The 15,030-nt window shown below is 35.6% G+C and overlaps 1 pseudogene; it reads left to right on the top strand.

The window, feature by feature from the left end:
* Positions 1-11,919: 11,919 nt before the first annotated feature.
* Positions 11,920-12,469, top strand: LOC111816815 (annotated as a pseudogene).
* The last annotated feature ends 2,561 nt before the right edge of the window (positions 12,470-15,030 follow it).

Here is a 15,030-nt window from a genome sequence, read left to right as displayed (position 1 = left end):
TGAAGAGGAGGCCAATTCCCCTCAGAAGGGGTAAGCCCAGAATTGTCAGCTGCTTCATGGGGAAATAACAGATGGATAGATAGATAAGAAAGCCCCATCCTTGGTATAAAGCAGAATAAATAGCATGAGGTTTTACCATGAGAGTAACTTCTTCATGACAGGACAGATTTAAAGGAAAATTCCAGTGCAATACCTGCCATATTATTAAAAAGAGTTGAACCAGGCATCATTTTGGAAGGGATTGATTATGTGTGACTGAGCCACAGAACACCTGTATTACATTTTTGTTACACAGAGTGGGTGAGAGACAGCCATGGGAAACAGATAAGGGGAGGTTGAGGGCTAGACAGAGATCCTTTGAGATCCTCTGAGAAGTTCAAGCTCACACCAGAAAGGACATATGCCTGAATTCCATGGTGGAGATGGGAGGCCATCTATGAAAGGAGTGGCTTTCAGAAGTGGCTGTACCTGGATGTGACAGCATTCAGTTCAGTGGTCTTCTTGAGACTGATCCATTTCCTTTATCCAGTAGTCTGATTATATCCTCATGTGGCAATATGCATGGAGATGCAATTCAGCTTGGAAAATTGCCCCAGTCTGGGGTTCACAGATGGGAAAACCTTTTATATGTGTGTGTGTGTGCGGAGGGGGGGTTCTCATCATAAACCCACACTATAAAGTAGGGCAGAGAGGACTGTGACCTGCTGGATTCCAAAGACTGCAGGTCCTAGAAGGAAACTATTTATTTGAAAATACAAAAATTCTCTCTTTTGACCCATTTTTCTTTTATTGATTTGCTTTTGCAGTTTTAGGAGTTTTATTCTTTTTTTTACTCTTATCTTTTTTAAAGAAGTATTTTGTTTAGAATTAAGCTTGCTAAAACAATGTAATGAAACTATACAAAGAACTGTGTTACAGTTTGGGGTTAGATTTAAGTCAAAGACATTCATTAACAAGGAATTTTCAAATGTGATTATTCTAGAAATTTCTCTAAGCCATATGATCAGAACATCTGTCTGTATATTACCTTACTTTGAAAGGCACTGGAATATATTTGAATTAAACCCAGAACCTTTCAAAATAAGAAATAATGAGAAACCTATTTTATAGTCAAACTAAAAAAATTAATAGAACTTTCCTTTCCAGAAATAATAATAAAGAAAACAAGGAATATTGGAAAATATCCTAAACAATTCACAGTAAAGTATGAATGTAAGTCTGAAATGCATAGTGAGATCCTGAAAAAGAAACTTTAATAAATATGAATGGATACTTAACTTTCACCGCCTCAAAAAAAAAATAAATATGAATGGATACTTAACTTTCACCACCTCAAAAATTCCAGGCTGTTACACAGCCTAGAATCAAGGTGAAAAACACCCTATAAGCAACTATGGGCAGGTGCTTACCAAAATTAAGCTCATGTAATTGAACAAGGACATGTCAAAAAATTATTAGGGTGGATCTGACCAAAGAATCTGAATTCTATTTTTAGTAAATGATGCAAAAGTAAAGTGGCTCCTTCCAAGTGCCTGCGTCAGTTCTGTGCTCATGCATTAGGGGAGATCATTCCGTTAGAGGCTCAGTGTCCAGGGAGCTTTCTTATTGTGCAAATGAAGTGAGTGCTGACTCCATGGGGTATTTTGAAGCTTGGATAATCAAAACATTTTTGAAACAGGGTTGGCAGAGTCTAATTGTCAATGATCTACCTCCCGTTTACTCTAATTTCTCAGCACATATTTGTAGATCTAGAGCTGCAGATACTGCTTTCTCACCATAACCATACCTAATGTCCACCCTAACTTATGATGGATATTATGTGCCTAGAAATAGTCCCTGTAGTTTATATCTGCACATAAAACACCCACTGTGGCAACTTACATATTCACAAAACTTTAACAATCCTTTGTAGGCCACTCAAATGCTTTTAACCATAATTGTCATGCATTACAACCAGAATTCCCATGATCAAAAAATTTTGCACAATACAAATAACTTAAAATATCCTTGTGAACATGTATACACACTCTCACACAAACATTTTTACACAACAGTGCTTCATGAAATTCCATTTGTTGGGTGTCTCTGAAAGCATATTTTGCTAAACTGCTGCACCACATATTTTTGTTTAGAAAATCTATCTCAATAGGGCAGAGCTTTTTTTATGGATTAGCAGAAAAAGATATGCTTGTGGCATATCTTTCAAGGTCTTCCAAGTTATATAAAATGCAATTTTAGAGACATTTAAGTGTTTACAGGAAGAAAAGTTTAGAGCTAAAATGTATCAAACCAGTTGCAAAAAGTGTAGCTACAATCTCTTGAGATAAAATGTGGTGCTCAGATATGCAAGAATGCTTCAGCATACATAGGGAGTTCGCCTGGTCCCATATTGCCATATAATTTGATCCTGTGGACTGTCCTGTTACAATTCTGTATGTGGTTCGATTTCTAAATTTCTGTGTAAAAATATGTAATTGTTTATTCCTATTTTTAAATTTTTTTAAACTTTTTTAATTTTAATTTTTTCTTCATATTCTGTAGGGACTCAAAGATTAACATATCAATGCTTGATTAAAAATACCTGTTTTATGTTATGTGTAAGATGTTTGATATTCAAACAGATAGAGAGGTTAAGCTCAAGAGCCTATGTTGTAGGGTAATAATAAGCTTCTGTTCCGGAGGGTTAACAACCTAAGTTTGCAGACCAAAAATTAGAGAAATAGAAGGGCTGCAAGGAGAGGCAACATTTTGGCCCTAGCCTTTCAAGGTCAGTGAGGACTCAGGACATACGAGAACCTATACTGTAACATCATGTGACTCAGTTGTGTCCCAAATTTTCTGATCAAGGAGATTATGGGGCCCAGAGGAAAGTGATCTATGATGTAGAGTGTGCTTAAGGAGAGTCACATGGAGAGAAAACATTCTCAGGCTTTCACAGAGAGCACATTGGCCAAGCAATGGCCATGACTCATCCACATGGCTGACACTGACAAAGGATCTACAATCTGAGGTACAGGGTCTCAGGATAAATCCTGAGAGTACTTGGCTGACCTTATCAGATACAAAAGTTATATTCATTGTTATATAAGTCTTGATTTCTCTTGGTCTTAACCATCCAGCAGAAAAGTATAAAAACAAATATAGAAAGTAAAGCCATATTAATATGCTGAGCTGTAAAAGGCTCAAGTCAACAACTTCTGACATTGCCAGTCCTAAGGAAAATCCACTACTATTATGGACTACTGGACTATATTGGAATATTTTGCTGAATTCATGTACCTACAATATTTAAATGCCAATGGAATACCCTTCTTTGACAAAACTAAACAAAAAAAGGAGATACAAATGAAGGGCCATTTTGTATCTGTATATTCAAAATAGGATATCCATATGATGAGTTCTGTGGGCATCATTAAAAAATTTTCCTTAATGTTGAGGAACTTAAATTTATATATTTGTCACATGATAGTTAACTGGAAAATAAGTATGGCCATATAGTTTTGATTTATATGAGAAAAGCTGTTGAATGTGATTTCACAGTATTTGTGGGAATAAACATTTATAGTTCTTGTTGTGTACTATTTTCGAATACTGTAACCATAATATAAAGTTTCTGATTATTACTATTCTTCAAAAAATAGTTAGGATAGATATACAGCTACTTTCTCTTAATTCAATGAGAAGAAAGTTTTGTTGTAATAGTGTTTGTGGACAGGATATCATGTCTGCATCTTGTACAATTAATAACCACTATGAAACAGCAATATGCAATGTATTAATTATTGAAACTGTACTAGTAATCAGTTTTGAAACTGTCTCATTGCTCTTTGTTTCTCAATAAAATTATTTTAAAAATAAAATAATAAAATAAAAATAAATAAATAAATAATTTGGTCCTGTGTAAATTTCACAAAAGATTCAGTCTTTTATTAAGTTGGTATTAAGGGTCTACTTATATGCTTCTCAAATCTTAACTTCATAATCTTTTATGAGACTCTCACATATTATTTCAGCTTGTTAAAGAGTAAAGCTGGGAAAATTCTTTTTCTTTTTGATTCAATTTAATTTTTTATTTATTCATTATTATTCATTTTACTGAGAAAAAAAGTAAAATAGCAATGAGATAGTTTTAAAACAGGTTAGTAGGACAGTTACAATAGTTAATATATTGCATATTGTTGTTTTCTTAGTTATTCAGAGGACAAGATGCAGACATGATATCTTGTCTAAACAATAGTAGTACAAACCTTTCTTCTCAAGGAACTGAGAGAGTAGGTGTATATCTATCCTACCTTGTATACATATATATTTTTTCACAACAAAATGATCCTTTATTTATATCTCCCTCTTGTTTTAAGTCTGTCTTTGTTCATACAGGCACTTAAGCCACTGAGTTATCTCCCCAGTGTCTTTCTTTATTCAGGAGGAACCTGGAAAACTCAATGCCCTGTGTGATCGCTGTAGAGTAAGGCTGGCTTTCTGAAATGCAAATTTCACTCTGGTTGAAAACACCTTTTAAATGTCTCTACCACTGATGTCAACTATATTTTCTTGTTCATGTTCTGAAAATTTTGCTTCAGGGTTGGAACACAGTGCTCAGTGTTGGGAATGGCAGGCTGTTGGAGAGTTGATCAATGGCTCTGCATTTAAAGTGAAGGCAGCACCTAGGTGTCCAGCAGTCTGAGGCCCAAAGGGGGCCAAGCAGAGCTGTGCAGAACTAACTGCTTTGGAGAACTGTGGCCCAGCAGCAATGCCTCAAACTGCATGAGCGACTTCTGGGTCACCTCACATGCCATGCTGCTGAGGGACCGGAGACTAAGAGCTGATAAAATGACAACTTCAGGACAAACTCCAGATCCTTAGGTGGGTTTTTTATTATTTTAGGGAAGGGTCTACAGGATGTTCAGAGTCTCACTACTAGATCAGATTCATAGTGATCCACCTGTTTACAGCCTCCCAAGAGCTGGGATTACAGGTGCGTGCCACCATGCCCAGCCTCAATTGCCATCTCACAGCACCCCAGGGGTAGGGCTGGCATACCAGGCCCAGGCATCGAATCCCCAGCCCCTGCAACTGCTTGCAAGTGCTTTAAACCTCTGAGCTATTTGGCCGGCCCTCTCAGGTGGGTTCAAGACAAGCTGGCTGCAGTGGTGCCACTGTAATTACCTTTGCTTGTTTATTTTGATCCTCTTTTTTTCTTTCTCTGTCCTTGTTTTTCTCACTTTTAATGTGCTCCTTTATTGATCTTTTTTTTTCTTTTTGCTTACTCTTTATTTTTCTTATTTCTTCTTTTTCTTGATTTTTGTTCTATTGCTTTATCTAATACAGTGATAACTCAGTTCATGAACAGTTTTGTCTGGAAATGGTTTGGTTAGTGTTACATCTAGTAGGTCAGGAGACTAGGGGCCCCCAAACTCATCCTTGCTGCCCTTGTCTGACACAGAGGAATCAGAGAAGACAAGGGCAAAGCAAAAACCATTGCAAGTATTACAAAAAGTAGTAAAACTCCACTCCAGGGGAGTAGCAGGGATGCTCAAAGATGGGTCACTGCTGAGTACAGACCAGCAATTCTCCTATAGAGTGAGGGTCACATCCAGAGCCCCCTTTGGAAGGTCACTGCTTGACTGATTACTAGATTTGTTGCTAGAGGCCAAGGTAGGCAAAACAATAGGGAAATATGGAGGGGAAATTATTTTTTTTAAAAAAGAGAGAAATAATCTACTTCAACAAGTGCCTAGGTGTGACAGTGTATTACACAGAAAAGGGTGTTAAAATTGCAGACTGCCACCTCAGTGTAGCTACATAGACACAGGTGTCAAAAGCACAAGCTCTCAGCTCCGCTGCTTGCTGCTTGCTGAGATGCTGAGGTCCTTTCCTTTGTACCCCTTAAAGGGGGCTTGTTCCTTTAGTCTGTCCCACCATAGGGGTCTAACTGTCTCTAGAATTATCAAACAGAAGTCTAGCAAAAATTTGTGGGTTTTTTTGCAATGTCTGCATCAGGTGACAAACACAATCACAGATATCTTTCCCACAGAAACACAAATGTGACCATCTTTTCCAAAATCATAGAACAAATTAAATTAATGAACTGAGGTATCATTACTGTATTATTAATTTCCATTTGCTTCCCAATAGGATCCTTTATTATACTTTTATCCCTTTCTTCTCATCTTCCATCACTTAATTTTTCAAATTCTCCTTTTTTATGTTCCCATTCCCCATACCCTCTCTCCTCATTAATATAACCACAAGCTTTGTGAAACCAAAGCTAATAACTATATCTTATACTTTTGAGCACTGTTCTATTGTTGGTGGAAGAAAAGTTGTTACATTGAGTGCATATTTACTGTCAGTCAATATCAGGTCCATCTTGGTGATAGTACTAAACCACAGAAAATAGATCTATGAAGTATGGTACATTAATAGGTCCATAATATTTGTCAACATCCAGCTTTTTTCTGTATCTGGTATTACTATAGATGAGATGATATAATTATTGCTATTGATTAGTTTTGTCTGTATGTCAATATGTAGATTGCTTGGAGGCCATACAATACTTGAAGAACTGGGTATTGAGCCAATTAGCATCAAACTCCTCTCTCAAATAAATGGAAGTGGTTGTATATTAGGACTGAAGGAAAGCCCAATAGTTAGCCATGCCCAGAGGATACCTCTGAAAGTAGACACTAACTATAGATGTGTTCACGCTAGCAACAAAGCTACTCTACCCACTATAATCAATGCACAAGCCTCGGCACAGAAAATGAACAAAAAATGGAATTGTAAAAAGACAACAAAACATCTCAAAAAACTCTAAACTGCCCCCAAAGATGATCTGGAGGACATCAAGAGGAAGGAAATCAAAAGTGACACAACCAAAATATCTGAACTAATTACTGTGGAAATAGTAAAACACACGCAAAATGTGCTTGGGGAATTCAAAGAAGATGTAAATAAGCAGATAATGATCCTAATGAAACAAATGATCATCAGGTCTACAGAAAACACCAATAAAAAGCTAGTGGAAGTAAAGAAATATGTTAAGCACAAATGAATACTCAGCATAGAAAAACAGGAAGTTTATAAAATACTTCTGAACAGAAATCAGATTAAAATTTCTGTTGAAAGTCAAGGCAGCAGAAGCACCCAATGTTGGGACACGGTATCAGATCTAAATTATAGGGCAGTAGTTGGTGATAAATTAATGATAGATACCTTAAAACAAGAGAATATGAAAACTGTATCCAAGAGATACTAGTGACAGAAAGAACACTAATCAAAGATAAATTGATTTGGGCAGGATATCATGTCTGTACTTTGTACTATGAATAATCACTATGAAGACAACAATATGCAATGTATTAATTATTGTAACTGTCCTACTGACCTGTTTTGAAACTGTCTCATTGCTATTTGCTGCTCAATAAAATTAATAAAAAAAGAAAAAAAGAAAAAAGGATAAATTGAAATTAGCAAAAAATCAGATGATAGCAAAAAGAGCATAAAAACATGTGTTCACAGAAGTAACAGCAGAAACCTTCTAAACATATAAAAGACATTAATTAACAGGTAGTTGAAATGTATACAATCTGAAATAACCATAAGAAAATTTTTTTCCATGATATATGATAGTTAAAATACCAAAAATTGAATAAAAGAACAGAATTTTAGGTACTATTGGACAATTTCATTGAGTCACTGATAAAGGGAAACCCATCAGAAACACAACAGATTTTTCTGTATATAACATAAAGGTTTGTGAGTTTGGAGTGGATTATTTCAGATTAAAAGAAAACAATTTACAAACCAAGCTAATATATTGTATAACACTATCCTTCAAAAATTTATGGTGAAATATTTTCATGACAAAGAATGTCAAAGAAATTCATAACCACCAATCAGCACTACAGAAAATTCTTAAGGACACCCTAGAAAGAGACAATAATGGTAATAATGCCCAAAAGCCAACAGAATGGATATACCACATAGAGTGAGAAGTAAAGGCAAAGGAAGGGAACTAAAAATAGGAAAAAACAATGATAGGAATAATTTCATATCTATGAGTTATAAATATCAGTATGAATGATCTCAAACCACCAATCAAAACATACAGATTAGCAGAATGGATCAAAAAACAAAATCCAAATGCATTCTCTAGACAAGAAACAAACTTAACTCAAAAAGAAATTCATTGACACCTCCCCCTGAAAATCAAGGGATGAAAAACACTATTCCATATAATAAGAAACTTAAAACAAATGACAATGGCTCTGTTAGTTTTAGAATATGTGGACTTTAAGTCAAAACTGACCAGATGAGGGAAAGAAGGAAATTACATAGTGGCTAAGGGAACTATTCTACAGGAAGAGATAACAATTATAAACATATTTGCATGAAACACTGGTATACTCAACTTCATAAGGCAAGCACTTTGGGAGTTAAAACATTCGAGAAGCATCAATACAATTATTTCCAGGAACCAGGATACATCAGTATCACAACTACATAGATCAATTAGGATAAAATAAAAAATAGCATCAGAGTTTAATCCAACTGTCAACAATTAGACTTTGAAACATATACAAATATATCATATATATCACAGAATGCTCCAATCAACAACAAAATACACATTTCTAATAGTACATAGAATTTTCTCCAAAATATACCAGATAGTATGTGATAGAGCATGTATAAACACATGCAAGAGCATCAAAATTTTACCATGTATATTATCAGATCATAGTGCAATGAAAGTATAAATCAATGGTAAAAGAAACCACAGAAGTTATTCAAGTTCATGAAAATTAAAAACATTCTTTAATAATCAATGCATCACAAAAGAAATTAAGGAAGGAATAAGATAGCTACTACATTAAATGATAATGCCAGTATAATATACCAGAATTTATGGGACACAATGAAAGCAGTCTAAAGATAGAAGTTTATAGCTGTTAATACCTCATCACAAAAACAGAATGAGCCCAAATAAATAACCTAATGATTCATCTCAAAGACCTAGAAAAATCCAAAGCCAGAGCTAAATCAAGAAAGAAAATTATGAAGATCAGAATTCAATGATATCGAGACTGAAAGACAATTACCAAGAAACAATGAATCTGAGTTGGTTCTTTGAAAGAACAAATACTTACCCAATCTTACCAAAACAGAAAGGACAAAACCAATCAAATTAGAAATGAAAAGATAAAATCACAATGGATACTGCAGAAATTTAGAAGATTATTAATATCTATTTCACAAATCTGTATGCCAATAAACTGATGAACTCAGAAGAAATGGATAGATTCCTAGGTACAGAAGATTTACCAAAACTGATCCATAGACTATTGGACTCTTTTAAAATATTTTGCTGAGTTTACACACCTATAATATTTAAATGATGGAACTTAACAAAAAAAGGGGACACAGATGAATGTCCATTTTGTATCTGTGTATTCAAAGTGGTTAGAATAGATATATAGTTACCTTCTCTTAATGAATAGAGGGATTTGTTCTAATGGTGTTTGTAAATAGGGTATCAAGTCCGCATCTTGTACAGCAATTAACCACTATGAAGAAAGTATGCAATATGTTAATTATTGAAACTGTCCTACCAATTTGATTTGAAACTGTCTTATTGCTATTTGTTTATCAATAAAATTATGGAAAAATTTTTTAAAAACTGATCCATGAAGACTTAAAAATCCAAAATAAACCAATAATCGGAAATGAAATGAAAGCTAAGAAAATCTTAGCACCTGGGGGATGCACTGCCAAATTCTACCAGAACTTCAGTGAAGATCTAATGCAAATACTCCTCAAAATCTTTGATGAAATTTAAATTGAAGGGATACTGCCAAAATCATTCCTGGAAGCTACCATTACTCAGATGCCAAAATCAGAAAAAGATCCAACCCAAAAATGCAAATAAAGGCCAATCTCTATAATGAACACAGATGCAAAAACTTCAACAAGACATGGACAAACACAATGTAACAAATCATCAGGAATATTGCATACCATGCATACAAGGATGGTTCAACATATGCAAATAAGTGTAATTCATTACATAACAGAAGCAAGGATGAAAATCATATTGATTATCTCAGTGGACACAGAAAAAACCTATAGCAAAAGTCTATGGACTGGCGAGATAGCTCAATGGACTAAGCACCTGCTTTGGCAAGCACAGGTACCAGGGTGCGATCCCTGGTCTCACATGCCCTGCCAGCCCTATCCCCAAAGTGTGCTGAGCTGGTTAACGAGTCTCGGCCTAGTGACGCATGCCTGCAATCTCAGCACTGGGGAAGTGGAAAACAGGAGGATCACTATGAGTTCAAGCTGCGTAGTGAGACCCAGTATCAAATACATAAATGAGAAAAAAAATCCAACATCCTTTCAGGAATAATACCTTCAGTATAGTAGATATAAGATATTTCTTAATTTGATAAATGTCAGTTATGATTAATCTGCTGACAACTTTATATTCAACACAGAAAAATGGAAAAACTTCCCTCTAAAATCAAGAATAAGAGCCGGCCAAATAGCTCAGCAGATTAAAGTGCCTGCAAGCAGGTTCAGGGACCGGGGGTTCGATTCCAAGACCTCCCGTGCAGGCCCCGCCCCTGGGGCCACACTGAAAGGGCAATTGAAACTGGGCATGGTGGTGCATGCCTATAATCCCAGCTCTTGGGAGGCTGTAAACAGGAGGATCACTATGAGTCTGATCTAGTAGTGAGACCCTGAACACCTGTAGACCATTCCCTAAAATACAAATAAATAAATAAATAAATAAAATCAAGAATAAGACAAGGATATCCACTATTTACACTCCTGTTCAACATAATCCTTGAAACATTAGCCACAGCAATCAGACAAGAGAAGAAATAAAACAGATGCATGTAGGAAAAGAAAAAATAAAAGTATTATTATTATTTAATATATTTAGGACAGGGTCTACAAGGTCTACAGGATCTCACTACATAGAACAGATTCATAGTGATCCTCCTGTTTACAGTCTCACAAACCCTAGGATTACAGGCATGAGCCACCATCCCAAGGCTCAATCACCATTTCAGCATGCCTTGAGGCCAGGGCCAGCAAGACAGGCCCAGGAATCGAACCCCAGGTCCCTGTGTCTGCCTAAGCAGGCACTTTTTTCCACTTAGCTATTTGGCTGGCCCTTTAAGTATTATTATTTCTAGAAAAAGAATTCCCTACTTTTTAAAATGTATTTATAGTACAAAGTCTACAGGGTCTTACTACACAGATAGGACTCTTAGTGATTCTCCTGTTTTGAGCTTCCCAAGGGCTGGGATTACAGGTGTGGAATACCACACCCAGTCTCAATCTCTGGCTTAGCATGTCCTGGGGACAGGACTGGCATGGCATGTCAGGGATCGAACCCTGAACCCTGTGACTGCCTTAGGCAAGTGCTTTAGTCTGCATAGCTATCTGGCCAGTCCCCAAAATCCCCTACTTATAAGACCCAAAAATTTTACCAAAAGATGCCTAGAATTAATAGCCAAATTCAACAATCTACCAGATGACAGAACTAGTACAAAAAAATCAATAACATTCCTTTACACTAATAATGAACTTACTGAGAATGAAATTAGGAAAATATCATTCATAGTGGGATAAAAAATAAATATTTAGAAATTAACGTACCAAAGAAAGTGAAAAGACTTCTAAAACAAAAATGATGTCACACTGAAAATGGAGTTCAAAGAGGATATGAGAAAATGGAAAGGCCAAAGCCATTCTAGAGCAGGGAGGGTGTCAAGGGCATGGTTGGCCCAGGGGGCACAAGGCAGCAGCTCAGGGGGATTATGAACCTGGCAAGCAGCCAATGGGGCAGGAACCATGAGGCTGGGCAGGCCAGGGCTGGGGCTGGGGAAGGAGGAACATGAATGGGAGATGGATAAACTGACCATCATCTTAGGATGTCTCTTTCTGGTCACCGATATGTTGGCATCACAGGCATTGCCAATCTGGAGTCTGCAAGAGCATTCAGTATGTGCCTAGTGAGAGTGTCAAAGCATCCATAGAAGAGACCACATGCGTCCCTCCCCAGCTTCCTCTCAAAGTGATTCCTAGAAAAAAAACACTCCTGAAGTCAATCCTGGAAGCTAACATTATTCTGGTATCAAAAAAACCCTGATTATTTTGTCATCATGAGAATCACTCCATTGACTGACACATGTGGTTCTGTAGTGGTTTCTCATTGCCAAAAGCAGCTACAAAATATGATCATTGGATAGTATTCACTGGAATGATACTTTTCTACTGCACAGCTGCCCTAGTATTTTCAGTAGGATTTTACACCAATGAAGTCAGAAGTCAATCTTATAAATTACCCAACAACACAGTAGTTGGGTCATTATATGTATTTTTTGTCTTAGCAATTTTTGTTACTATAGTAAGACTTCTATTTGCTGGCAAAGTTTGTTTACTGATGAAAGTCTAAACTGCTTGACCCCTTTTTTTTTAAGAGAGTAGGAAAAAGAGAAGGCATGTAAGCAATCCTCTCATAGGAAGATGCTCAGATGAAACTGATATTGAAAGGAAAATAAATTATTTCATTTGTTCTCATTATGCACTTTGGATTTCTATGAAATGAAGACAGCTTTTTCCATAACCAAATACAGAAAATGTCGACTAAATCTCCTGAGCATATCAGGCCATCAGTCTGCACTGCATTAGCAATCTAGCTTTAAACTGAAAAGCATGTCCCTTTGTAACTATGTAGTTCCATTTTTAATGTTGAATGGTTCATTTGAGCAAAAACATAAAGCAATCTAAGCATTTATAAATTACCATGGACTAGAGGAGATGCAAGAGAAGTTCATGAGGGGCAAGCTTCACCTCATAAGAAATGAGTATTCACAGCATCCTTATAATGGTTTAAGCCTTTAGTATCAGAATGAATTCCCATTGCACTACTGCACCAAGAAGGCAATAGATCTTGTAAAAAGTAAAGCCATATTAATATGCTGAGCTGTGAAAGACTCAAATCAACAACTTCTGACATTGTCAGTCCTACGGATAGCCCACTACTATTATGGACTACTAGACTATATTGGATTATTTTGCTGAATTCACACACCTACAGCATTTAAATGGCAATGGAATACTCATCTCTGACAAAACTAAACAAAAAGGAGATGCATATGAAGGACCATTTTGTATCTGTACATACAAAATAGGACTCTTATTCAGAATTTTTCTCTTAATTCAATGAGAAGAAAAATTTGTTCTAATAGTGTTTGGACAAGATATCATGTCTGCATCTTGCACTATGAATAACTACTACAAAGACAGAAATATGCAATATATTAATTATGGTAACTGTTCTGCTAACCTATTTTGAAACTGTCTCATTGCTATTTTTTTCTCAATAAAATTAATAAAAAACTTCTTTGCTAAAATATATGTAAGAATTATGAAATTCCCTAATTTCTGTTTACAAAAAAGAGAAAAGTTACATACTGAAGAAATGTTTGTTTGGGGAGGATGGGGGAAATCTTTCTTGTATCTATCTTTATAATCTTCCTTGTAATATATATATATATATATATGATACATTATTTATATAAATATATATAATACACACATATTTTGCTGGTGGCATACACAGTATTTATCTGTGTGTACTTTATACATGCATACATGCAAAAAGTTCTTAGAAGAAAATTCTGAAATCTTTTCTATCAAAGCACTGTGGTGTGCAAACCTAGGACTCAATGGAAAACAATTGATTCATCTGAAGGCTGTATAATGGTATGAGTCTTAAGTTTACCACATTAAACCATTGACTTTAACAGGTTTTTGTAATAGGCACAAATAATTCCATATCTTTCTACATGAAATTTTAAGTTAAACTAAAAAGTCTTTCTAGGGTTAATTTATTTGTATATGATAAAAAATAAGAACATTTCAAACCTTATAATTTGGGGAATCCAACACTATTGAAATTATTGGCAACCATTGTCTATTGTATAAAGACTCTTTCTTCTACTCACTTGGGTCTGTTACATTAATAATTCATCTTATATGTTGAAGTGCACAACTTTATAACTACAGAATTCTCTAGGAAATATCTGGCTGTTTGGCTATCTACTCTAATTTTACTCTGCCATAAAAATTAAATTTCTTTTTGTCTGTAAGCATTATTAATAAATCTTTATCAAATACTTGAGCAATACAGTATTTTCTTTATATGCTACATGCCTTGTTTGCTAAAAGCTAACATTTTGGCATTTAAATTAAAGGCTGTAGTAAACCCACAGCTTTAAATATTTCCCTGAAGAAGCTTTCCAGCTAACCTTTGAACTCATGGATTTAAAATACAGCATATGTCTTTTACACGTTGCTATGCCTCCATGTCACTGTTTATGTATGATGTTCACCTGAAAAAAAAAAAACAAACTAATCTCCTGTTCAAAATATGGACAGGAGGAAAAACAAATGGAGGGGGATCGGCAAGGTAGCTCAGTGGACTAAAGCAACACTTAGGCAAACTTAGGCAAGTGCAGGGACCATGGTTCAATCCCCAGCACTACATGCTGTGCCAGTCCTGTCCCCAGAGCGGGTTGAGCCAGCAACAAACAAACAAACAAACATAAATAAATAAATAAATAAATAAATAAATAAATATATGGTCAGGAGGGTGTTTATGGCAATAAATCTAAGGTGTTTTTCCTTCATAGTGAGGTGACAACTAAAATGTCCCTATCACTAAGTAGAGTCCCATGTTACCCATGTTTCACACAAGCAGATATGAATGCACTTTTTAAGAACCTAAATTACAAACTGTAGAATAGATGCTTGGAGGATGTGGCTACCTCCTCAGATATTAATAGTATAAACTGGAAGAACTTGATGTGTTCACACCATCTTGCTTTATATTCATATATCTGACTGTAAATGTAAATTTGACAGTATTTTATTGTAAAACTTCCATGTTTCAGCTCACTGGGGAGGATCTGAGGAGGAAGATTCAAACTTCTTTATAATGCATGCCTTGAG

This window comes from Octodon degus, unplaced genomic scaffold (assembly GCF_000260255.1).
Source record: "Octodon degus isolate 3935 unplaced genomic scaffold, OctDeg1.0 scaffold00041, whole genome shotgun sequence".
Lineage (NCBI taxonomy): Eukaryota > Metazoa > Chordata > Mammalia > Rodentia > Octodontidae > Octodon > Octodon degus.
Note: the sequence above shows the minus strand (reverse complement) of the source record. Positions and strands in the feature narration are given on the sequence as shown.